The following is a 27,674-nucleotide window of genomic DNA, read 5'->3' as shown; positions in this document are numbered from 1 at the left end:
TCTGTTTGGATTGGTACGTTTGTATTTCCTATGGTTATGTTTATGGGGAAGTGGTCGCTACCTAGCGGGACGTCGTGCACTTCCCATTGAGTGCTTTGGGCTAGATCTGCGGTGCATATGGTTAGGTCGATAGCCGACATTTTTTGGTTTATCTTATCGTACCTCGTGGGTTGGTTGCTATTAAGGAGTACTAGGTCGTTTGTTTCTATCCATTCGGAGATTAATTTGCCATGATTATCTATTTTATCATCTATGCTCCATGTAGGATGGTGAGCGTTAAAGTCTCCTAGGAATATAGTAGATTTATCGCTTATTTTGAGTAGTTTGTTTAGATCCTCAGGTTGGACTTTTTGTTCCGCCCAGTGGTAAATATTTATGATGTTTATGTTTCGGTTATTTAATGTGATTTTAATGCCGTTGGCTTCTAGGTTTGGCGTGTCTATTTTTATTTCTTCGTAATTTATATCTTCCCTGATAAATATGATTAGTCCTCCTGCGGCTCTTCTTGTTTTCGGTTTAGCTCTGTCAGTTCTAACTGAGTTGTAGTTAGGTAGTGTGAATTTCGATTTTTTTGAGAATTTGGTTTCCTGTATACAAGCAATGTGAGGGCCTTTATTTAGTTTAAATTTAGTTTTTAGTTCATGGCCGTGGGAGGTGAGTCCGTTGGCGTTCCACTGAAAAATATTTAGTCCTTCGAATATTGGGTTTGGGTGATTGGTGATTTAGTTTTTAGTTTTTATTTTATTCGGTGAGTTCTTTTAGATGGAGGTTAAAGAGGAAGAAGGGAAGATCGGTTAATTTTAGATTGAAAGCTACTTTGTGGAAGGATTCCATACTAGCTTTTGGTGAGTTTTGACTATGCATATATGCTAGGAGTAAGGTGAGGTTATTTAGGTTTGGGGTGTTGGCTGGTTGGGAAGTTTGGTTTGTTTTAGTTGGAGTAGTGTCTATTGTTTCCTCAGTAGTGGAGAAATCTTCGTCATGGGTTGGATTAGGTTTAGCTGGTTGAGTTTCCATGGGGGAGGCATGTGATGTGGAGGGTTGTGAAGGTGTTGGCGGGATGGGTGTAGCTGATGTTTTCTTAGTGTTTGTGTTTTGTTGTTGTGCTTGCTTGTGGGAGAGCGTTGTTGCCATATGGGCTGTAGGGTGCTTGGATGAGGGTCGTGTTGTGGTGGTCATTTTGAGGTTTGTTTTGCATGCGGGGGTTGATGTTTTGGGAGGGTTCGTGGTTGGTTGAGTGGCTGCTTGTGTGTGTGAGGTGGGTGCGGTTTCTCGGTAGGGGTCCCAGACAGAGCTGTCGGTTATGGGTGTGGTGTTTGTTTGTGGGATGGTGTTTGGGTGTGGTGTAGGGAGGAGTGGTTTAGATGCAGGTGTAGCAAATTTTCGTGTTTGGATTTTAGCCGTTTCTATGTTTATGTGTTTGTTGGCCTGCTGGGTGAGTGTGTGTCTGTGTGGGCATTGGTTTGAAAGTGAAGTGTGTTGGGTGGATTTGCAGTGGATGCACCAGGATGTGCATGTGCCTGGGCAGTCTGTTTGTGCGCATTTTTTACATTTAGTTTTAGGGTAGGTGCATTGGGAAGCAGTGTGGTTGTATTTGAGGCACTTTGAACATTGCTTAACCTGCTTTATATAGGGTTTGACTTCTAAGTTTGTGTGGGCTCCGAAGGATATGTGTTTGGGGGCTTCAGGGAATTTAGCGGTTTTTTTAAAGTTGATTATGACAATGGAGGTTGGGACCGTTTTTCCGTTTCTAGTTGAGGTTATTCTGCGCGTGCTGGTGATTAGGGGTTGAGGGTTTTGGTCTTGGTTTATGTTAGCTTCTAGAGAGTATAATTGTAAGTCCTCAGTTGTTTCCCTTGGGTTAACCCTAATTACGCCTCGTGTATATTGTTGCCAATTAGGTGTTTGTTTGATTACCGTGACGTGGAATATTTGAGTTATTTTATTTGCTGCGTTGTAAGATTCTCGGTTAGGAAAGATTATCTGGTATCCTTTGTTGGCTTTTTTAATATTGTTGTAATTTATTTTTTGTCTTTTGAACCAAAGTCCTATTTTGTCTGCCGAAAGTTCTAGTGAGAGAGTGGTGCCTGAGCCTGCTGAGAAGAAGTAGAGGGCGAAGGTGGTGAGGAAGGCGGCCGGGGAGGGTGTTGGCGATGGAGGTGGAGTGGATGTGTCGAGTTTGCGTTTTTTGGTGTTTTGTGGTTTGGTTGGGGTGGTGTATGTCGTGTTTTCGCCATACTCGGTCGGGACGATGTTTTCGAGTGACCTCCCAGAAGTGTTGTGCGCTTCCGCGGGCGTGGGTGAGTAAGGAGCTGGAATGTCTGCGAGTGTGGCGTTGCGGGTGTCAGTCATATTGTTTGGGTGTTGTGTTGGAGAGCGTGTGTTGTGGTGAGTGGTGGTGGTTTTGGGGAGGTGAGTTGGTTTGTTGTTTTTACTTGGTGATTTGTGTTTAGGAGGCGGAGGAGGTTGCGGTGGTTATTTGTTGTTGGTTTTAGTAGGAGGGTTTGGGAAATGGATTATTTATTGAAGATTAAGTTTGATTCTGGAAGGCTGGGATAAGGTGAGACAAGTGGAAAGCGGGGATTAAGAGATATTTAGTCGAAGGAGTGGAGGTATGTGAGTGGTGGGCGTGGGTGGTGAGTAGGAAAGAGCGAGCGTTGTGTTTAGGAGAAGGGGGGATTAGGTGTTTTTTGCTTTTAGGAGTTGGGTCAAAGGGTGTGTTTGAGTGGTGGGCGTGGGTGTGAGTAGAAATGAGTGCGAGCTGTGTTAGGGAGATTGGGTAGGATAAGGTGTTGGTTATTTAGTGTTGTTGTTGTTTTTTTTAAGGATTTAGGGGTTTTATGATTAATTCGGTGAGAGTGATTTTAAGAGTATGTGAATAAGGATAACGTGATAATTACCGATGATGGAGTTTCCTTGGCTGGCTATCAGGCAATGCTCTGTGCTGGCTTGGGAAGTGTTGCTCGCTGGGAGTACAAACTGCAACTGATTGTCTGGCCAAGACTCGTTTATTTTCAAACCGCTGTCCTGTAGCTGGAACACTGCTAGGTTCGGCGTTAAACAACAAACAAACAAACGGTGAGAGTGATTGTAAGAGTATGTGAATAAGGCTGAAAGGATGACGTGATAATTACCGATGTTGGAGTTCTCCTTGGCTGGCTATCAGGCAATGCTCTGTGCTGGCTTGGGAGGTGTTGCTCGCTTGGGGTACAAACTGCAACTGCAATGAATGCCATGAGGCAGAGGGCATATATATGTACACGTAAGGACAAAAAAATTAATAAGATAACAAAAGGTGTAAAATAACAAAGGGTAGAAACTAACAAGGGAAGCCAACAGATGATTGGCGGTGATAGGTGATAAGCAATAGGCAATGGAAGCCAACACTTTACAGTAATTAGCGCTGATAGTATAGAAGCCAGTAGTAGCCAGTAAGAACGATACATCTTTGCATTTAACAAACTTACCTGCTTCTCAGACCACAAATTGTACATGTGTACCGACACAGGAAGGATCAGAACACATTTCTCACATGTGTTCTCAGTCTGTGTCCCCATAGAAGCCATCTCCTGATCTGGTTAAATGGTGAACAAATAAAATAACAATTCTGTTACCTATATCCTGGGTCCTGTCATGCATAACACGAGGTTCAGTCATCCGTACACATGACCCTGTCATCCATTTCACGAGGTCAAGTCATTAACACCAAGGGACTGTTATCATCCACGTCACAAGGTTCAGTCTTATAAACCTATTGTCACCTTTGCCTGTTGTATTGTAAGTATCTTCCTATCTCGTAACGTCTTTGGAGGTTTTACTTTTTCCCTGCTAGACCTCATCCCGTGTATGAGGCTTTACTTTTTTCCTAGTAAGACCTGATGAGTTGAGAAGTAGGTGAAATTTGTACTTGGTGTTTCATACTTCCAAAGATTTAAAATCGAAGACAAGAAATATATTTTTCATTATGAATGACGGGAATAGAACCTGCAATCACACATATCGTGTTATGTTTTGTAACCCACTGTTTTCCCACAGAGCCATCGGGACAGGTGATGAAAAGTTCAATATCACTTTCATATTAATAATCATGACTTCAGTTTGTGCTGCATTCTGTACGTGGTGTTTCCCTCGCACGCTTTGATCGAATTCCCTTTACACCGCGACAGTCTGTATTGTTTCACAAAAAACGTATCCCGATGTTTTCTTGTTTCTTCTGGTATTTCTTGCATTGAGATGGTTCATAAGTTTGATAAACACTCCTCCTCGGTTTTGGTTCGCGGTTTTACATTTTGAAACCAAACCTCGGAGTCGTGTTTTATCCTTAACTCACAACTGTCTCGTTATAACGCGCAAAATGTAAATGGGATTGTTTTTAAAAATAAAACCCTTTTAACACTCTATAAACCAGAGCTCCTGGATCCTGTCATCACTACCCCGTGGTCCTGTCATCCCCACCCCGGGTTTGAATCATCTCTGTCCCATGTTCCTTTCAAACATAACACAGGTTCCTACCATCCCTATGTCGGGTCAACATGCATGAGTGAAATATCCATGGCTCGGTGTAATCAATGTACTCACTGACCCGTATGATCTGTGAAACGTGGTCCAACTCTATATTACCAGCAAGAGAGCCCATCACATATATCGCCATGATGAGAGGCAGTCAGGAATTTTACAATAGCATCATAACGCATTACGAAGTTCAACTGGTCAGCAGGTGATAGTTGCGGAAAATTACGATATACTTCAGTTACAGATCCCGATAACGAATATCTAATTCCTGAATAAAGATCACAGCTTGCCGTAACATGTATTTCATCCTCAACAGTTTCATCTTTACAGTATTCGTATATACGATTTTCTAAAGGTGTGACGGGTCTAGTAAATCTACCAGCCTCAACTTCTAATGGCAAAGTGTCTTTTTGTTTTAATTTAGTGTACCCCTGTCTTACCAGCAAAATCACTCCTCCATGACTAAGGTTGTCTAACTGTTTACCTGTATTAATAATTAGACGAAGCAGGTTGATACCATCAGATCAAATGGTGAATACATAAAGAAGCTACAGGTACGGAGGCCCCTCCCACTCAAAGCTTCTTACAATGCATAATGTTGTACAGTGGATAAATTAGAAATACTATAATTATGATATACACACGCCTGGTGATTTATGTGTGACTATTTGACAACGTATTTTCTGGGCAATAAATTGTCAACATTCATACTTATCAAAGGTATGTGTTACGGTAAAACAGGACATTTATAGCCTTTTCGCGAACACCTGGTGTCATCAATGGTTTTCAGTGATCCATTCATATAATTTACATCACCAGTTTACCTTTTACGCATCAATGATCATTCTCTGGCGTTGACGTTTTGAATATACCAACAATGCAAGACACTTTATACATATATTTTTCATTCATCACTTTTAAATGTTTTCCAGATATATCATATCGATATAAACACGATTAAAATGTGTTCTATTCAAGGATATGCGAGAATGAGTGAGTGAGTGAGTATGGTATTACGCCACTTTTAGGGATATTACAGCAATATCAAGGATGGGTACATCAGGAATGGGTTTCACACACACAATTTTGGGATTTAAACCCGGGCCTTCTGCGTGACGAAAGCAATATTCAACCCCTTGGTTACCCAGCCGCCCCAACTGAATTAGAAAGGCAATGTGTTTCTATGATTAGACATAATGACATTGTATTGTATGTCTTTATGTCAGCTCGTACGCTCGTACCTGACGGACTGTTATAGTTGTATATCAATGTTGCAGATCTTAGATACTAAGCTCAGTATTCTTATACAATGATACGCTGCAACTATATCAATTCATATATATTTCACCTTTCAAGCCTTATGGAATCTGTTTCGTAGGATTATCGAGATTTTCTTCTCTGGCGTGTGTGGCCCGGGCGTATTTCTTATCCATCATGTGATTGACTGGTCTGTTTTCAAGCCGCCGTCGCTTGGCGGGAGTACTGCTGTGCATGAATAAACAAATACTTTTTAATGCGAATTATGTGAGTGGCGGGGGCTACCTGTAGGGCAGCGAATGCTTACACTTTGGCGACCACTTGGAGTCATCAATTCATATGATTTTCAGCGCTATTTTGCCTAATGGACAGGTTATTCTCTGCCGTAGGCGTTGTATATTTACAAATGTCAATGTTACAGTTCAATATTATATTTGTTTTCCCTGCCCGAACTAAACGAGGGAGACATCATTGTTATCAATCAATCTTTATTACAGAAATACTGAAAGGGCATGGGCCTATAGTACATATCTTTTGATGGAGGGTGGACATATTGATTTCTACTTGCTTAAGTCACTCATCATTTCTAAAATTCATTGCATGGAATATATACGCAGTCAAAGGCTTCAGTACCTTAAAAGACAACATTAATTCATTAAACTTCAATTTATCATCCCAAACTGGCTCCACGGGAGATATCGCTTGGTTAGATCAAGGGATATCTACTTGGAGATATCGCTGCAATGAAATTGCATCACGATGCTTTGCAGACAATTGTAACATGATTGTTACCATGACGTCACAATCAAATGACATCACTAATGGCTCTGCTACTGAAGCTGTTAGCAGTACTTTTTACACTTAAGACACTGCTTATTAATGTATACAAACTGAAAAATTTGGAAGAATGATGTTGGATGATAAATATAATCTTACCCTCGTGTCTTTTGATATCACATATATCAACACTCGTTGATAAAAGTAGAAAAACTCCTCGGCAAGCCTCTGAGTTTACCACTTTAGTCAATTTTGTCACTATTTGGTATCAAAAGGCACTCGGGTGAGATTCTCTAGATCTATTATATTTGGAAATTGATACATTGTTTTCATAACGGTTTGATATCCAACAGTATCTATGTATCAATTTGCTAAAATTTCTGACTCCATAAAGATTAGACAATGTAATTTCAGATCTTCAGCTGGTTTGGCTGACAGTGAAATATCCCCATTAACAAAACTTTCTATTTGTTTTATTTTCAATTGAAAAAGTCCAAGTTTCACTGCTAGCACTAAGTTGGAATAGTGGTTCGTAAATCTATAGAAATATCACAAAATCACAAAATACCACAAGACGATCGGTAAAACAACGATGTGGTCCACCCCACCCCCTCTTATTCCCATGAACATGCTTGACTATGGCAACTCTCTTACGAAATGCATGAAACTATTTCAATTTGTAGCTACTCCTGTTACAGAAGAAGATCTCACATCTCTGTATCTCTACCTAGGTTCCTGCCCACCAGGCCAGTTCGGCGACTCCTGTAGCTACTCCTGCCACAGAAGATCTCACACCTCTATATCTTTCACTAGGTTCCTGTCCACAGGGAATGTTATCCCTAGGTTCCAGTTCAAAAGGAATGTTTGGAGACTCCTGTAGCTACTCCTGTCACAGAAGATCTCACACCTCTATATCTCTCCCTAGGTTCCTGCCCACCAGGACAGTTCGGCGACTCCTGCAGCTACTCCTGTCACTGTGGGACATCATGTGACGTGACAACAGGTGCCTGTTCGGAATCTTGTGAACGCGGATGGAGGAAGGAAGGAGGCCTTTGTCAGAAACGTCAGTACTACATGCTTTGTATGGTATTGTGTCGATGTTATTATTAATCAGTTGTGTGCTGCATGCGAAATGGTAGGCTTATATTCAGTAATTAACATGCATGTACAATGAAGTTGATTTGTGAATTTCTTTACAATATCTGCAGTAGAGCTATTGACTGTCAACCTACATGTACACCTGTAATTAAATACGCTCCGTAACTTGGACCCATGGCGGGGGCTACTATACACCCAGAAGAGAATAAAATCGTATTATATCAAAGTGGTTATTCATTGCTGAAATTTGTTTTATGCATGCATGTTTTTTTCCATAATCATAAAGCTTTGACTCACCAAGTTTCAGATCATCTACAGTATATGTATATAATGCAATATTGATGAAACTGTGTGTGTGATATGATCGCTGTACTACACAGACAACATTGCACTGAACAAGACAGCATCCACAACATCTGGATATCATAGCATCTGGTACCCATCAAAGGCTGTGAACGGAGACAGTAACATAACTGGTGAAGACAAAACATGTTTCCACGCTAGTAGATCTCCGTCAGACTGGACAGTGGATCTGGGCGATAGCTACCATCTGTATAACATCAGGATCTACAGTAGGAAGGGATGTAAGTATCCAGGCAACATGAACTTTTGTTCATGTTTTTTTTCAGCTGAATTATTGATACCATGTGTTACATTTATGTTCAAAATGCTGTTTCGTATAAACGCTGATTCCCACATTCATGATTCGTGGGATTTTTTGTCTCCCCCCCCCCCCCCCCCCCCCTCGCGTAAAAAAACATGTGACATGCGTACTGTTTCATATTACAGAGGTATTACGGTACTAAGCGTTCTTATCCAGCTTTATGTTTTAATCATTGCTTCAAGATTACATATCTGGTGATGTTTATTATACTGAAGCGCAGTCAGGATTCCGTACTGGACATACAACCATGTAGTTTCTTTAACTGTATAAATGGTGTCCACCCACTTCACCTCATATTTTGGTAAAAGATAGATAAAAGTAATTAGGTGTGTGGCTTTACTCTGCTTGATTGGATTTAGGTAATTAAGTGGTGTGGGTATAGAAGATCCCCCAAGACAGTTAAGTGGCCATTGATGAGTCCTTTGCTCTCGGCAGCCTCTGGTCGACGGCAACATAGGGACGTTTTCTTGGTTGTCTTGGGTGACTGCCGGGCTCGTTTCACCTCGTTTCTGGATTGCTCGCGTGTAATCAGCTTAACAACATCACAGACTTGAGGGTGGAAAGTAGTCAAAGTGGCATGCCACCCTTCGATGTTGTTGTTCGTCCTATGACCGCTGTTACCAAAGTGGTTCCACTGCACTTTACTCCAGTGAACACTCTCTACTCAAGTAAGACCGCCTCGGTGGTTTTGCAGTAGAGCGTAAGCCCGGAGAGCGGAAGGTCCGGGGTACGATCCCCGGCCGCATCAAGACGTTAAAAGATGGTACTTGTTGTTACCCTGTCTGGCGCTCGGCATAAAGCGGCTAAAACAAGGACTGGTCGGCTCAGTTTACTGTGTATAAGTGGGGTATTAATGTTTAACTGCGGCATGGTATCTTAGTGGGCTAGTATTATAAATCGGCGTCAGTCCGGACTAGTACAAGCACACACACACACACACACACACACACACACACACACACACACACACACACACACACACACACACACACACACACACAATTAATCTGGAATACTGTACATGTCGTTTTGCTTCATCCTTAATTAGCTGGAAGGCAGTTGTGAAGGAAGCTTCGGACTTATTGGGTATGACGCAGTAAACAAGAGGATACACGATGCCTTTGATGTTCAACATGGAGGGTGTATATTTGACAAAACAGCTTGTGGGAGGAGTAGAAAGTACCCCCAGCAAATACAGTCTCAGCTTGCCAAAGTCTCTTTTATCGGCGATGAGGAAGTTTTCACCGGCGTCAGTTGCTTTGATCATTTTCTCCTGGTTGTTGTTTTCTAATTAGAGACAAGAGGAATAATATAAAATACAAAATGCATCAATCCATTTTAGTTGGATATAATCAAAAGATTAGGAACAAGAATACGTGCCAGTGTTCAAATTTTTATTGGTTATGCCTACAACTTGTGGCCCCGCCCTTGACATGGAATTAAGGCGTATGGTCGCTGTGGCTGGTAGAGTTACTCTTGTTTACTGGTGACATTTCTGGATGGATTCGAAGTTAATGTGACACGCCAGATAAGACGCATTAGGTATCACCTGTAGGGTATATGTAGTGCAACCATGAAATTGCCAGAAACATTGAGCGACCGAAGATTAGACCAAAGACAGACCGACAGCTGCTGTTGACTGGAGTTACCTATGTCGCTTGAGATATTGGAAGGGAACATGCCTCGGAGAATGTTACTTAAGTTTGAGGAAATATTTTGCCAGTAACACACGTTATTTCAAATGTGTCGACACTGACCCGCACATCAGTTCCCACCCATACAGCCAATAGCCCAAACGGCTTTGTTTGTTTTTGTCACACCCATATATACGATATATAATCTTGCTGCTGTGCGGGGTGGTTCACATACACATAAGGAAGAGAATTTATGGATTTCAACTTTTTATTTATGAGGAACACAACGTTTCAGAGTATATATCATCAGGATGAAAGAGTAGGTATATACTCCGAAACTTGTTCCTCGTAATAAAGAAGTTGACATCCATAAATTATTTTCCTTATGTGTTTCACTTCTAAATGCCTTTCAAAGATTTGATACAACCAAATAATCATCCTTCATACCATAAAGTCATTATCTCATCAGGTTACACAACCGCCATCTTAAATATTTCTGTGTAAATTATATTGTACTGGACATTGACGTATTACCAACACAGGCCCCAGTTTATAGGGTTTGGTAGATAATGCTTAGGTACAGTTGGCTGAATACACCTGTCAGGGAGGGATATCGTGCATTCTATAAACAAGCAGCATATGCCTCAGCTTCAATGTGTTTTTCTAACGTGTCCTAGCACGTCTTAACGTGCTAGCGATCAGGAGTATGCATGTAACATTCTAAATCCCACTGGCTTTAAAATATACATTATGGTTTGGATGTGTCTGCTTTCGGTTACTCCATTATCACAATTATATGATTTGGTAAGTCAGCTACTTTATTGACACAATATAATAGTCTGCTTATGTGTTTTACACTAGACTACTGGAGAAATGCCAACTCCAGCATCTACCTGAACAATGACCCCTCCACCATCTGCTCTACCCTTCCGATTTCATCCTCTACGCCCAACCCTACTGACGTGACCCGTAACGGTACCGGCAGGTATCTCACCATCAGGAACCCGGGGACGGAGTCTCGACACAGGGATGCACTCAACATCTGTGAGGTGGAGATCTATGGTAAAACTTTGTTACATTTACAAGTACATGTGCCAGTGATGCAGGTGTGTGTCACTGCCTGTTACAGCTACAAAAATCTTAACATTTGAACGCTGCATCAAACATAGCTCAGGCAGTATCGCAGTGTATATGGGATGTATTCAATATTTCTAACTGGATCTTTAAACGAAAAGTTTCAATTTGATGTATACAACTAGCATGCATGGTTTATAATTTCTTATAGGCTCCTGTTGTGAAAACAGGCGATGATTGGATTTATCAAGTATGATATGAGGTGTAGTAAGTACGATGTTACAATTACTTAAATATATTCAGCCAAATGTCTCACGTGGATCTCTCACACTTCGATGTAGTCTACACATTATTAAAAAAGTGCCATGACCGAACAGAGGAACTTGATTCCATTCTCCCTTGTACCTGTATAATGTTTTTGTATGGTTAGCTATTTGGATACTACTTTGACAATTGTTACTTTTTTCATGTATTTCCCAATCTGGTACTATTCATGTCAAACTGATCAAATCAGATAGATAGGATAAAGTGTTTTCCATTTCTGGTATTTTAGCCATTGTAATCCTCTTAAAACTCTCCCTTCTACTTACACACATTGTATGACTTTATATATCATTGATATTATTTGTTGTAATTAAGGACAACATTACGCATTATCTACACTATATGTCAAAATAATCTTACTTTTCCCGTCTGTGTGACTTCCTCTCCCGACCTCCTCCATGATGTAGTGGATAGAGTGTGTGCCAAGGGATTGGAAGGTCAGTAGTTCGGTCCTCTGCCAATCCTATGCAAAATTAAGGAAAAAAAGCAAGAAATTCTGAGTGGGGTATCCACGTTAAACTGTACCATGGTATATCAGCGGGCTAGTACTGATAAAACCGCCATACATCCGGACCACTACAAGCAGCCACACATATGCAAGTCGCAACATGATTGAAATATTTTTAAACGCGAAGAACTCCATGTCACCACACCTTACCTTCCTCTCCATTTCTCAACGCAGTCAAATGCACTAATCTTGTCTTCACATTGCAACAGTCTGCAGTCCAGGAATCTACGGGGTTAACTGTACCATGTTCTGTCACTGCCTGGATTCATCATGTGATCGATGGACTGGTTTCTGCCCTGGAGACTGTAGACCGGGATGGCAGGGACAGAGGTGTGACACAGGTGAGGAGGTCTTACTGTCAGGGTTGGTGTGATCCGATAAATGGTACTGAAGATACGGGCCCTCTTGCACAAAGGGAACTTAGGGCTGGAGCTTAGTAAGTCCAGATTAAAGTTTAGGAATAACTACAGGTGTGTGTTGTGTAAGTCTCACTGTTGCGTGATTTCAGTGATGCAAGGGCCCTAAGAATGACTTCTTCCAATACCTATTGACTAGTTTTGTAGATTTTGATGGACCGACTATCTAGGACAATTTACGTATCAAATGCTTCATAAGCCTCATTTGTACGTAAAACGAATACTCTAGCTCTTGTTTATATTTCACAGCTTGCAACAATACCAATTATGGCATTAACTGCAACAACACATGTGCTGAGCGGAAGTGTTCTGCTACAAATTCGTCATGTGACCATCAAACTGGGGCATGTGACACAGGATGTCTCCCTGGTTTGACAGAAGACGACTGCACACAAGGTAAAGAATGCTGACAGTTGACAGATAAAAAAAGACACATTAATTATCGAGTGAGGTGGGAGGCAGAGGCATGATAAAATCATTCATAAAAGGCGAAGGAAGCTTGCTTACACCACAGTGTTACCATGAAGACAATCGTTTTACAAACAGCTATTGAATACATTATTACCTCTTCAGTTCTTTGTTACAGAATGTGCCAGTGGAAAGTACGGTGCAAATTGCATCAATCTTTGCCCTGACAGACGCTGTGCAGGAAACTCATCATGTGATCGGGTAACAGGGACATGCGATTTTGGGTGTGAAGCTGGCTGGATGGGTGCTGACTGTAAAGAAAGTGAGTCATTGAAGTGAATCCTAATTAAACGAGTGAGTGAATAAGCAATTAAAACTAATTTTATTCAAAGACACTTTTCAGTTTCTCTTGAATATTAAACATTCGGTTAAACCTTTTAGGAAATATAGGAAATATGATCCATCTGCCATCTTATTCCAGAATGTGATTCCAATCATTATGGATCAAACTGTCATGGCGCCTGCTCCTCCAGACACTGTGTAGGGAACTCTTCCTGTAACTCAACAGGGGCCTGTGACAGTGGATGTGAGACGGGATGGACACTGGCTGACTGTACAGGTAATCACATGATGACACGCATGTCACCCATGATGGTCACTCGACAATTCATCTTTAATCGTTTTCAATTCAATATGTAGGAAGATTTCGAACCTAAAAATACGTTTTCATCTCTCGCACGTTAATAATAAGGGAAAATGAATAAGACTTTCATTTGGGCCAAAGACACTTTTCACTTTCTCTGGGATATGTGTATTACTTCTTAAAGGAAATATAGGAATTATGACCTCTCTGCCATCTTATTCCAGAATGTGATTCCAATCATTATGGATCAAACTGTCTTGGCGCCTGCTCCTCCAGACACTGCGTAGGGAACTCTTCCTGTAACTCAACAGGGGCCTGTGACAGTGGATGTGAGACGGGATGGACACTGGCTGACTGTACAGGTAATCACATTATGTCACACTCATGAGGGTGGGGTGAAAGGATGGAAGCTTGTAGCCGGTGGGAGGGAGCATTGACAATGGCTGACTGCTCACTTGATAATATTATGTTCACTGTGTTGGGTGTCAGTAAGAAAGGAGGGTGACTGATGCTGTGGAACAGGATGGAAACAATTCGTTAAACAATGACAATATAACTTAGGAAATCTGTAACGACATTATGCCATATGCAAGCAACAGAGGTGCCTGGTTTTTTCAAACATTTACAAATGACACCTTGCCAATAATTTTGAATAATATGTATTTTGAACCTTTTTCCTGTTACTGTGGTAGCTGCATTTGAGATCTGAATAATGACTGAAACCCGAAGCTTTGCCTGTAACAGGTCTTGTGAGACATGAAAAGTCTTTGAATGAGACATTAATGTGGTGGTGATAAGCCTCTGTTTGTCAAGTAGTTTCTATCAGGCTTAAGAAATAACTAAAACTTTGATAAAATATTCCTGTTTGAAACTTTACTGACTAAACATTTGAATATAAAAATAAGTGTTCTCCTGTCTTTTAAATGTCCAAATGACCTGAATATAACAAAGTCTGTCAAGAAAGGAAGGACATTACACAGATGATATTGATTGAATTGTTTGAAGCTTGGGCTGATAGAATTACGAGGGACTAAACGGAATAGCCAACCCACTGTTCATACATCATGTCCTGTATCAATGCTGCTACTAATCGTGTACTTAGTAACTCGTTTGGACGCATGGGTATATGATTACAATTCACAAGATAATAGTGTTTCAGTGATCAGAAAGTTCACTCCAATACTGAGCAATGTTTGTTCTTATTACACAAGGCCCCAGTGATCAGCAGTCTGACGGCACCTCTGTTCCTATCCCCGCTGTAGTAGGAGCTGTTGTTGGCCCGGTGGTGGTGGTTCTGGTGGTGGTCCTTGCAGTCATCCTGATCAGGTCTGTTTTGTCAAGAACGGGTCAGCCCTTGACAAATCGTGAGATACTAAAGTCAAACCCCAGTTATGTCGTGGAAGACCATACATAGTATTAGATACGTATATATTTATTACAACATGGCCTTGTCCTAATCATGAATTAAGTCCCTTTGTGTCTTGATCAGAGATGGTCCGAGAATAGGTCTTCAGCAACCAATGCTTGTCGTAAAAGGTGACTATGCTTGTAGTAAGAGGCGACTAACGGGATCGGGTGGTCAGGCTCGCTGACTTAGTTGATGCATGTCATTGATCCCAATTGCGTGGGTCGATCCTCATGATGTCAATCACTGGATTGTCTGGTCCAGACTCGATTATTTACAGACCGCCGTCATATAGATGGAATATTGCTGAGTACGGTGTTGAACAAACAAACAAACAAAACACTTTGTGTCTTTATATTTAGAAGAAGACGTCGGAAAAGTCACGGACGCTCCACTCACCAGCCAGTCATTGCTGGTAAATTGACACCAACACAAGGTAGTTTCATCTCTTTGCTTTGCTCCCTTTATAAAAAATACATGTGTCTGATACAATGCATATAGAGGCAGAACTATGCAAGTTAAAAAGACTTACATGCCAATTGATATTGATATGATGCTTGAAGGGCCGGGACATTGTGAGATCCAGTAAATTCAACCGTGACCAAACTGTACCCGCCATGCCCTCTTCCATACATGATAAGGACTAACATTACATTTTGACGGTCTCTTAAAAAGTTACTCCATGATATGATTGGAATACTGTTCGAAGCTGCGTTAAACCCAAATAACTCACTCAATCTTATAAAACAATGGTTTTGTTATGTTTCTGCCAGTTGAAAACAACGGTATGTACATGAATGTCGGATTTGATAAAGACGAGAAACCAGTGTTGTCTTCAAAAAAGACATCAGGTAAAAAGACCAATGTGCATGGCCAGTCTGAATCACACGGCGATGTAGCTGGGGACGCTGTATATACGAATGCTAGCAAGGATACAGGTAAAGATGGAACTGGCAACCTTGACACCAAGAGAGCAGAGGAGGAGGAGGAGGAAGACTACGACGTCTCCGCCCAGCCTGTACAGGTGGAGGACACACCAGATGTCCCTGACAGAAACTACTACAACCTGGACGATACTGGACGTGATCACGTGATTCCCGTGTCCGGGCTTCAGACACGAGTGAAAGAAATGACAATAGCAAGTGCAGAAGAGGAATTTAAGGTAATTTCTAAAAGTCGTACACTAGCCCGAGAGCACATATCACACATCACAAAATGAAAGCATTAAGTTTAATTATTTCCAGAATTATACGTCATATAAAAGAGCAAGTCTTACTGTAAATATGCCCTTCAGTTTACAATTAAATCAACATGCTAACCAACAAAACTAACAAAGTAACACAGTTCACTATCATACGCACGCAACCTGTAAAACAACTGTTACACTGATTTACACAAACTGAGCTAGATACTATGACTATTTGCTACAGAAAACTATCCTAATTTTTTTGTTTTTAAGGCTTCATAAAAGATAATACAAACAAAAATCTAGTCTACGGTCAATATGGTAGCAAACAACTCATGCTTGTTTTCTGAAGGTGAGTTGTGTCTGCCAACTAGATATTAGACTCTATTTATAATGCTGCTCCGAAATTCACAACCTGCAACCCTTCAAATGTCCATGTTTGATTGTCACCAGAGAGTGATGCACGACTCCGAAACTGACATCAAGGCACACTCTTGGCTATTACACTTATTGGATCTGCCTTCCAGATTTGAGTTTGGATGACGGAATACATAAATTGGCCTCCGTGGTCTAGTGGTAGAGCGTCCGCCCGGAGAACAGAAGGTCCGCGGTTCGATCCCCGGCCGCGCCATACCAAAAGACGTTAAAAGATGGTACTTGTTGTTACCCTGTCTGACGCTCGGCATTAAGGGGTTAAAGCAAGGACTGGTCGGCTCGGAGTCAGTATACTGTGTCTGAGTGGGGTATTCATGTTAAACTACGGTATGGTATCTCAGTGGGCTAGCATTATAAATCGGCATCAGTCCGGTCTAGTACAAGCAGCCACACACACACACGTGCATGCACGTCGTTATATAAGTGCAATAATCTTGGACGCGACGTTAAACCCAATTTCACCTCACCTTCACCTCACCACATAAATTGGCTCATGCAATAATAATGAATAAGTGATTACTTTGTAGTTATCCTTGTGTGGATATGACACATTTTCCTTGTTTGCTTTTTCAGCGACTTTCTGATGGTTTCATTCACTCCTATGATGATGAATGATCTGAGTTGGTTGACCGACTATATATCTCTGCTGTAACAATATGAATTGATGATTTGCTTTGTAATTATCTTTGTGTGTATGTGAAAAGTTTTCTTTGTTTGCTTTGTCAGCGACTTCCTGATGGTTTCATCCACTCCTATGATGAATCTCAACAACCCAGAAACAACGGAAAAAACAGGTTCAGAGGCTATTACCCATGTGAGTACGCCATGTAGATGAGAGTGAACATGTTAACTCCTACGTCCATTTTAGTCAGGTGCACTGCATGATCTGATGTCAAGTCCAAATAGACCATGTATTCGTTACTGCAATTTGTTGCCAGATAACTACAACCGCGTGGTGCTGCGCGACGTGAGTGATGACAGAGACTACATCAACGCCAGCTACCTCGATGTGAGTTTAGCAACAGATGTCAATCAAACAAGGAATACAAACTGAGAATTTCTATATTTACTTTTGCTACAACAGATTACATGTACTTGTAAAACGTTCAGTTGTAAAGTTGAAGCATATGTGTAATCTTTGACAAAAACTGAGTTTATGGAGATAGCCTAGTAGTTAAGGCATCCTAACTTAGACTTGATATAATTTACTGGTTCACTGTACGGAAGCCCATAGGTATTCCGGGTAAGAATATATGCCCAACTGAGACATATGCTTTCCGTATTAAGCGACTAAATGGATCGAGTGGTAAGGCTTGGTGACTAAGTTGATTGCATGTCATCGTATCCCAAATTTATCGACCGATGTTCATGATATCAGTCTGGACTCCCGGCTCAATTATCTACAGGCAGTCGTACAGCTGGAGTACCAATCACTAAATAAATCACCTGGTTTTATACTGCTAAAAAGGCATTGTAATGTACTATTTTTCTGTCATTGACGTGTTATATTTACATTATTGATACAATGGTTTATGTTGCTAATAATTTTCGCAACTTCTCTCCAGGGATACAAAACAGAAAAGCGTTACATAGCAGCACAAGGTAAGTCTCCACAAAAAAAAGGATGATGGCTTCATTTATCTTATCACGATGACATGAGGGAAATAGTAACACACACAAGGCATTGACTTACGTGAACCAACACTGTTAAATGTGTGAACGATTATTTTTTTTCTTAATTTAACTGTTGAATAATAAATTTTGGTAATGTTGTAAAATTGCGTTTGATCTTGAGTGTAATATAACTCTGAACTATGAAAATCAAGAACAAAGGATTGTTTGGTAAAGTAGAACCACTTTGAGTGATCACTGCTGGGCACCTCTTAATGAACATATTTTTTTTACACTCATTTCGTGTTGTATTAATGTTCTTGTAAATATATAAGGCCCCTACAGACCAGAAGTAGTGGTGGATTTCTGGAGGATGATCTATCAGGAGGAATGTAAAACAGTTGTCATGGTGACGGGACTTGTAGAAGCAGGGAAGGTACCTTTGTGAAGCATCTTCCACACGTAAATGTTCAGCAGTTACTGGACAATAACGTTGAAAGAAAACAATATGAAAATGGTTCCAATTCCAGATGTTGTACTAGAGAGACTCAAATCAGTCAGTGATACCCAATGAAGAAATCCGATCTTACACACACAATGACAATAGTCAGTATTCCTACTGTTCCTGTATTAATGGCTGTACCAATGCTGCTTAAGTTACAATTCAACTTGTGATTAGAGAACATTTATTTGTAGTTTTTCATGTTGCTTTTATTTATAATTCCGTTTCGCTTGAACTAAGATATTAATCCCACTTGAAATGTTTGTCTTGTAACACTTACAGATGAAGTGTCTTCAGTACTGGCCAGAACAAGGAACTCACACTTACGGTGACATCGCAGTTACCAAGGACACAGAAACACAACTAGCGAACTACACAGTGACTAGATTGTCTCTTTACAATAAAAAGGTATTATATTCCCCACTAATACTAAATCTCGAAAAGGGTTCTCTTCGAGGATATACATCCCTGTAGTTGTTAAAGGGTTTTTGGAATATCATTGATAACGTACACCAATCCATTCAACAATTCTATAAATTGTATTTAATGTTTCTTGCCAGGAAGACAAGATACACCATGTTGACCACTTTCACTTCACAAGCTGGCCGGACCATGGTGTACCCGGTACTTCCGCATTGCTGGAGTTTATGTGGAGGGTCAAGGTCACTGCAGGACAGCAAACACAACCTATCATAGTTCACTGCAGGTTAGAATATAATTGGGTTGGATATCAGTGGATAGGCCAGGACGGACGGAAATGATTCTTAACCGATTTTTACAATATGAGTGCACATGTCTATGTTCGTTCGCTGCATCTGTAACCTTCCCGAGCAATTTATTCTTTGATATAGAGAAACAAAGATGTTTCGAAAGAAAGTATATTACATATATTGTATATGCAAAGCATTGATGTGGACATAATTGGTGCTTGTGGAATTTGTAGTAAAGAATAGTATAAATTAGGAATTGCATGTGATATACACCAGTTGTTTTTCTTATTCTAGTGCTGGCATTGGCCGGACAGGGACGTACATCGCTTTATAGAGTCTCGTGGATCAGGCAGCGGCAGAAGGCATTGTTGACGTTGTCAGCTTCGCCTCCAACATGAGAGGCCAGAGGAAGAACATGATTCAGACAAAAGTGAGTACACCACCAACGCGTTGTGTAGCTCATATGCTGTATATTCTGGTTTCCTTGCATCATTTTCTCATTGTCTGACACCAGGAGCAGTACCTGTTCCTGTACCAGGCCGTTGCTTTGGCGGTGTCAGATGGTGACACATCACTGGACGCTGACGTCATCAGACAGATAGATCTCAGTCACGTGTCTGGAGTTACCATAGGTAACAAGTCTGTACAGGAACACCTTCAGGTTGGTACATCATACAGTATGTAACCCAATGAAGAGGCATGAACTGGAGAAAATCGGAATTATTTGTACCAAAGATAGCTGTATACGCGATAAGTAATCATTTACAATATGTTTGATAAACATAGATATTTATAATATAAAATTGATATATGCTTTTATTGCAGGCTTTGGAAAATGAATCTGGGGGTGAGTGTAATGTTCGTTTTCGTCCCTGAGACAGTTGTGTCTTTTTTCCAATTTCCCATCCTTAAACACATGAGGACCTCGTTACAACATAGTTGCGGTTACGCTGTAGTGAAATTACTATATATTTTCAGGAGGTCTTCCAGAAGGACCTATTACCACAGTAGAAGTAAGTGTGATACTCTTGATATGATTCCCATGCAATGGGGGTGAAATATTGTTTAGCTCACTCATTTGATGCCAAGCTCAGACGTCTTTACATTACACATGTTAACACGTAATTCACAGTTCAACCATTGACCATATTTTCTTCCATCGTGTGAAGTAACGTACTGTTTTTACTGTAGCTAACCACGTTGCATTGTTGGTATGCTTTGTCGCAATGAGTATGTAGGTTTAATGGATGTAACATAACTACACGTGTAATATATTAAATCTTAATGCAGTCATACACATCAAGGAAGGGATTCTTCCTAATAACGTCACACCCAGACAAAGAGGAAGTGTGGAATCAGGTGTATAACAGCGACTCGCATTCCTTGATCACGTGGGCTTCAGATCAACTGGTAGGTATGGAACATTTTTGGAAATAACATAATCTGTTGTAAAGGTTCATTTGTGGTTCACATGAGTCTGTAGATCCTCAATGTAGATCCTGAAAGAGCAACAGTCACTAACGTTAACACTGATTGCCTTGCAGATCTACCTCCCGTCGACTGACTGTCCTGTCTCCACATCGAGGCTGACAGCAAGCATGCAGAGAACTAAAGTTATATCAAATAATGTTATCGTCAACACTATTGATCTCACAGTAAATGTAAGGCTGATAGTTTTACTAAGTTAAATAAGGAAAAGCATCATAATCAATCTGTTTACAACAAATATAATATTTTTATGAGAAAGGACAACATATAAAGTCACAGCAAGTGCCCAATGTTGCCAAATGTCTATTTCGTGAAGAGCAGGAAACATGCCAAAAGTAGGTAACTATGACAGTCAATCCTTCAATCATTCCTCGGTCACTTGTGAGTCATGTATATACTGCCACGATAAACCAATGGGCCATCTTTAAAGAGGACCATTCAGTTCGTTAATTTTAAACAAGGTACTTCGTGTGCTTGTGATGACTTCACTGTTGGATACAAGGTCTAGGGTTTACACTTTAGCAATAATGAAACACCCAAAGGTAGACCTATCTGACAATATGTCAGGAATATGCTGCCATACTTTCTGTTGGAGGTTGATCTGTTTCTAAGCACGTGATATGCATGCCTCAATGATACGTTATGTGAGCTATTAACTAAACTCATTCGGGTTCGTTGTTATGACAATTCTCGTTTGATGTGTGGTTGACAGCAAGGCAGAACTTAAAATAGCAGCATATAACGAAGGCAGCTTGGAACTGATATTCTAAAACGTTTTGGTACAAGAGCACACAAAAAGCACAAATGATCGACACAACATAACACTATTCAATATTGACGTTTGGCAGGTGTACTTTCAAATGTAACCTGGTGGTAAAATCGCTCGCTTGTCACGCTGAAGGCCAGGGTTCGATGCTCTACATTGGTACAATCTGTGAAGCTCATTTCTGATGTACCCCACCGTGACATTGCTGAAACATTGCTACAAGCGGTGTACTAACTCACTCTCTCATTGTTTTATGAAATGTATACTTTCTGTTCAACTATTGCTTTGGTCTGTAATGATAAGAACTGTGTTTCAGGGTGCTGATGTAGCCACACCCATTCAGCACTACCATTTGACCGGAAGTACACGTGACCCAAGTGTCACTCTGTTGATAGACAGCTTACTGACATGGATGAGTGACTCGCAACGAGGCTCCTGCACAATTGTTTCAGAGTAAGAATATTTTTTTCTCACCTATCCATTTCAGCACCTAAAGTATAAAAAAATGATAAGCAATAAACTCATCCATGAAGCTCTACACTTGAATATTACCTCTTATCTACCATCTGAGGTTTCTGATAAACTATGTGTACTCATCCTACACATGCTGTGGTGAGGCATGTACAATGTCACGAACACTGCAATCAATTCAGAATTATGATATGCATCAACAGCCGTACACAATTTCAATGCTGTAAATGACTTATTTTATATGTCCCTATTTGTTTATGGCATACCAGTATCAATACTTCCATGAACCGCTGTGTAAATGTCAGTGGGTACTGGAAGTTTACTGCAGGTCTATGAGAGAGTCTGTGTCCCTGGCATTGTCTTGTGTACATGTGAGCAAGTACGGACACTTTACTGCAGCTTTGTGAGTCTCTACTCCTGACATTGTCTTGTGTACATGTGAGTTAGCACTGACACTTTGCTGCAGCTCTGTGAGTCTCTACTCCTGACATTGTCTTGTGTACATGTGAGTAAGTACGGACACTTTACTGCGGTTCTGTGAGTGAGTCTCCACCCTGACATTGTCTTGTGTACATGTGAGTTAGCACTGACACTTTACTGCAGCTCTGTGAGTGAGTCTCTACCCCTGACATTGTCTTGTATACATGTGAGTTAGCACTGACACTTTACTGCAGCTCTGTGAGTTTCTACCCCTGACATTGTCTTGTGTACATGTGAGTTAGCACTGACACTTAACTGCAGCTCTGTGAGTTTCTACCCCTGACATTGTCTTGTATACATGTGAGTTAGCACTGACACTTTGCTCCAGCTCTGTGAGTCTCTACTCCTGACATTGTCTTGTGTACATGTGAGTAAGTACGGACACTTTACTGCAGTTCTGTGAGTGAGTCTCCACCCTGACATTGTCTTGTGTACATGTGTGTTAGCACTGACACTTTACTGCAGCTCTGTGAGTTTCTACCCCTGACATTGTCTTGTGTACATGTGAGTTAGCACTGACACTTTACTGCAGCTCTGTGAGTCTCCACCCTGACATTGTCTTGTGTACATGTGAGTTAGCACTGACACTTTACTGCAGCTCTGTGAGTATCCACCCTGACATTGTCTTGTGTACATGTGAGTAAGTACGGACACTTTACTGCGGTTCTGTGAGTGAGTCTCCACCCTGACATTGTCTTGTGTACATGTGAGTTAGCACTGACACTTTACTGCAGCTCTGTGAGTGAGTCTCTACCCCTGACATTGTCTTGTATACATGTGAGTTAGCACTGACACTTTACTGCAGCTCTGTGAGTTTCTACCCCTGACATTGTCGTGTGTACATGTGAGTTAGCACTGACACTTTACTGCAGCTCTGTGAGTTTCTACTCCTGACATTGTCTTGTATACATGTGAGTTAGCACTGACACTTTGCTGCAGCTCTGTGAGTCTCTACTCCTGACATTGTCTTGTGTACATGTGAGTAAGTACGGACACTTTACTGCAGTTCTGTGAGTGAGTCTCCACCCTGACATTGTCTTGTGTACATGTGAGCTAGCACTGACACTTTACTGCAGCTCTGTGAGTTTCTACCCCTGACATTGTCTTTTGTACATGTGAGCTACAACTGACACTTTACTGCAGTTCTGTGAGTGGGTCTCTACTCCTGACATTGTCTTTTGTACATGTGAGTTACAACTGACACTTTACTGCAGCTCTGTGAGTCTCTACTCCTGACATTGTCTTGTGTACATGTGAGTTATCACTGACACTTTACTGCAGTTCTGTGAGTGGGTCTCTACCCCTGACATTGTCTTTTGTACATGTGAGTTACAACTGACACTTTACTGCAGCTCTGTGAGTCTCTACTCCTGACATTGTCTTGTGTACATGTGAGTTAGCACTGACACTTTGCTGCAGCTCTGTGAGTCTCTACTCCTGACATTGTCTTGTGTACATGTGAGTAAGTACGGACACTTTACTGCGGTTCTGTGAGTGAGTCTCCACCCTGACATTGTCTTGTGTACATGTGAGTTAGCACTGACACTTTACTGCAGCTCTGTGAGTGAGTCTCTACCCCTGACATTGTCTTGTATACATGTGAGTTAGCACTGACACTTTACTGCAGCTCTGTGAGTTTCTACCCCTGACATTGTCTTGTGTACATGTGAGTTAGCACTGACACTTAACTGCAGCTCTGTGAGTTTCTACCCCTGACATTGTCTTGTATACATGTGAGTTAGCACTGACACTTTGCTCCAGCTCTGTGAGTCTCTACTCCTGACATTGTCTTGTGTACATGTGAGTAAGTACGGACACTTTACTGCAGTTCTGTGAGTGAGTCTCCACCCTGACATTGTCTTGTGTACATGTGTGTTAGCACTGACACTTTACTGCAGCTCTGTGAGTTTCTACCCCTGACATTGTCTTGTGTACATGTGAGCTAGCACTGACACTTTACTGCAGCTCTGTGAGTCTCCACCCTGACATTGTCTTGTGTACATGTGAGTTAGCACTGACACTTTACTGCAGCTCTGTGAGTATCCACCCTGACATTGTCTTGTGTACATGTGAGTAAGTACGGACACTTTACTGCGGTTCTGTGAGTGAGTCTCCACCCTGACATTGTCTTGTGTACATGTGAGTTAGCACTGACACTTTACTGCAGCTCTGTGAGTGAGTCTCTACCCCTGACATTGTCTTGTATACATGTGAGTTAGCACTGACACTTTACTGCAGCTCTGTGAGTTTCTACCCCTGACATTGTCGTGTGTACATGTGAGTTAGCACTGACACTTTACTGCAGCTCTGTGAGTTTCTACTCCTGACATTGTCTTGTATACATGTGAGTTAGCACTGACACTTTGCTGCAGCTCTGTGAGTCTCTACTCCTGACATTGTCTTGTGTACATGTGAGTAAGTACGGACACTTTACTGCAGTTCTGTGAGTGAGTCTCCACCCTGACATTGTCTTGTGTACATGTGAGCTAGCACTGACACTTTACTGCAGCACTGTAAGTTTCTACCCCTGACATTGTCTTGTGTACATGTGAGTTAGCACTGACACTTTACTGCAGCTCTGTGAGTATCCACCCTGACATTGTCTTGTGTACATGTGAGTAAGTACGGACACTTTACTGCGGTTCTGTGAGTGAGTCACCACCCTGACATTGTCTTGTGTACATGTGAGTTAGCACTGCTACTTTACTGCAGCTCTGTGAGTCTCTACCACTGACATTGTCTTGTGTACATGTGAGTTATCACTGACACTTTACTGCAGTTCTGTGAGTGGGTCTCTACCCCTGACATTGTCTTTTGTACATGTGAGTTACAACTGACACTTTACTGCAGTTCTGTGAGTGGGTCTCTACTCCTGACATTGTCTTTTGTACATGTGAGTTACAACTGACACTTTACTGCAGCTCTGTGAGTCTCTACTCCTGACATTGTCTTGTGTACATGTGAGTTATCACTGACACTTTACTGCAGTTCTGTGAGTGGGTCTCTACCCCTGACATTGTCTTTTGTACATGTGAGTTACAACTGACACTTTACTGCAGCTCTGTGAGTCTCTACTCCTGACATTGTCTTGTGTACATGTGAGTTATCACTGACACTTTACTGCAGCTCTGTGAGTGAGTCTCTACCCCTGACATTGTCTTGTATACATGTGAGTTAGCACTGACACTTTACTGCAGCTCTGTGAGTTTCTACCCCTGACATTGTCGTGTGTACATGTGAGTTAGCACTGACACTTTACTGCAGCTCTGTGAGTTTCTACTCCTGACATTGTCTTGTATACATGTGAGTTAGCACTGACACTTTGCTGCAGCTCTGTGAGTCTCTACTCCTGACATTGTCTTGTGTACATGTGAGTAAGTACGGACACTTTACTGCAGTTCTGTGAGTGAGTCTCCACCCTGACATTGTCTTGTGTACATGTGAGCTAGCACTGACACTTTACTGCAGCACTGTAAGTTTCTACCCCTGACATTGTCTTGTGTACATGTGAGTTAGCACTGACACTTTACTGCAGCTCTGTGAGTATCCACCCTGACATTGTCTTGTGTACATGTGAGTAAGTACGGACACTTTACTGCGGTTCTGTGAGTGAGTCACCACCCTGACATTGTCTTGTGTACATGTGAGTTAGCACTGCTACTTTACTGCAGCTCTGTGAGTCTCTACCACTGACATTGTCTTGTGTACATGTGAGTTATCACTGACACTTTACTGCAGTTCTGTGAGTGGGTCTCTACCCCTGACATTGTCTTTTGTACATGTGAGTTACAACTGACACTTTACTGCAGTTCTGTGAGTGGGTCTCTACTCCTGACATTGTCTTTTGTACATGTGAGTTACAACTGACACTTTACTGCAGCTCTGTGAGTCTCTACTCCTGACATTGTCTTGTGTACATGTGAGTTATCACTGACACTTTACTGCAGTTCTGTGAGTGGGTCTCTACCCCTGACATTGTCTTTTGTACATGTGAGTTACAACTGACACTTTACTGCAGCTCTGTGAGTCTCTACTCCTGACATTGTCTTGTGTACATGTGAGTTATCACTGACACTTTACTGCAGTTCTGTGAGTGGGTCTCTACCCCTGACATTGTCTTGTGTACGTTTAAGTAAGTATGGACACTTTACTGCAGCTCTGTGAGTGAGTTTCTGTCTCTGGCAGTGTATTGTGTACATGTGAGTAAGTACTGACACTTTGCTGCAGCTCTGTGAATGAGTCTCTACCCCTGACATTGTCTTGTGTACTTAAAAGTAAGTGATGGCACTTTACTGCAGCTCTGTGAGCGAGTCTCTTCCAATGGCATCTTCTTGTGTGTACATGTAAGTAAGTATTGTCACTCTACTGCAGCTCTGTGAGTGAGGCTAGGTTCCTGGTCCTACTGGTAAACATTGCCAGCAGAATGCAGGACGACGGCAGGGTGGACGTCATCAACAATATGCGACGTCTACAGTCAAGTCTCGGTGGGCCTCCATTCTCGCAGGTAGGGCACAGACACAACCTCACAATTATCTGTTTTTGATAGTGTCTGAAACGCCTTGAGACAGATGACATACACGCACTTTGGATCCAACATTTTCATGATAAAACAAACACAAGCTTGAGGTTAGAATTCGTGTGTGGCTGAAAATGTTTTGGGTTAATATTGACAAATGTGTCTCCGTGCTAATGTGCGGAACGCCATGATAAGGACTACGTGTCTAGGGTCTATAGTTCTAACGTTAAAGCCTGCATCAAGTCGGTCTACCCTCCCATATCAAGCTCGCACACCGTAATATAACTAGAATACTGTTCAAAGCGGCGTTAAAGCAAACTCACTCTAACATGTTGGTTTCCCTTCCAGGACGATGTCCGCCTGTGTCTGGAGTTTGCTCAACGACGACGTGAATCTCTTGGACTTTATGTCAACCTGTAAAACTTTGCTAACTTGCAGTAGGACCGTTCATTTAAACAGAGTATCTGATTTTTCTGAGATTGTTTGTTCACACCAATACATCTAGATCTAATTCAAGTGTACACGACGTTGTTAACAGGCAAAAACACATTTCCCATGAGATGGTTATGAGAATTAAACCTTATGTTTAAGACATTCACAAAATTAGGAAACATTCATGATAAATATTTGTAAAGCTTTTCAAAGATAAACTAGTTATATATACTAATTGCATGATGTACCTGCAGTGATTTCTTCCTAAATTGTATAAATATTTAATATCTTAACAAAGTTTTCACAAAAAGACATTGATTTGAACTTTAAACAACTGCGAACTTAAAATAACATTTA

General features: G+C 41.3%; 1 pseudogene; it reads left to right on the top strand.

Moving 5' to 3' along the window:
- Positions 1-27,468, top strand: part of LOC139479491 (uncharacterized) — a 31,520-nt pseudogene extending 4,052 nt beyond the window's left edge.
- The last annotated feature ends 206 nt before the right edge of the window (positions 27,469-27,674 follow it).

Source organism: Haliotis cracherodii, unplaced genomic scaffold (genome assembly GCF_022045235.1).
Source record: "Haliotis cracherodii isolate W230 unplaced genomic scaffold, xgHalCrac1.p SCAF_4, whole genome shotgun sequence".
Taxonomy (NCBI): domain Eukaryota; kingdom Metazoa; phylum Mollusca; class Gastropoda; order Lepetellida; family Haliotidae; genus Haliotis; species Haliotis cracherodii.
This window is presented reverse-complemented; position numbering and strand designations above follow the sequence as displayed.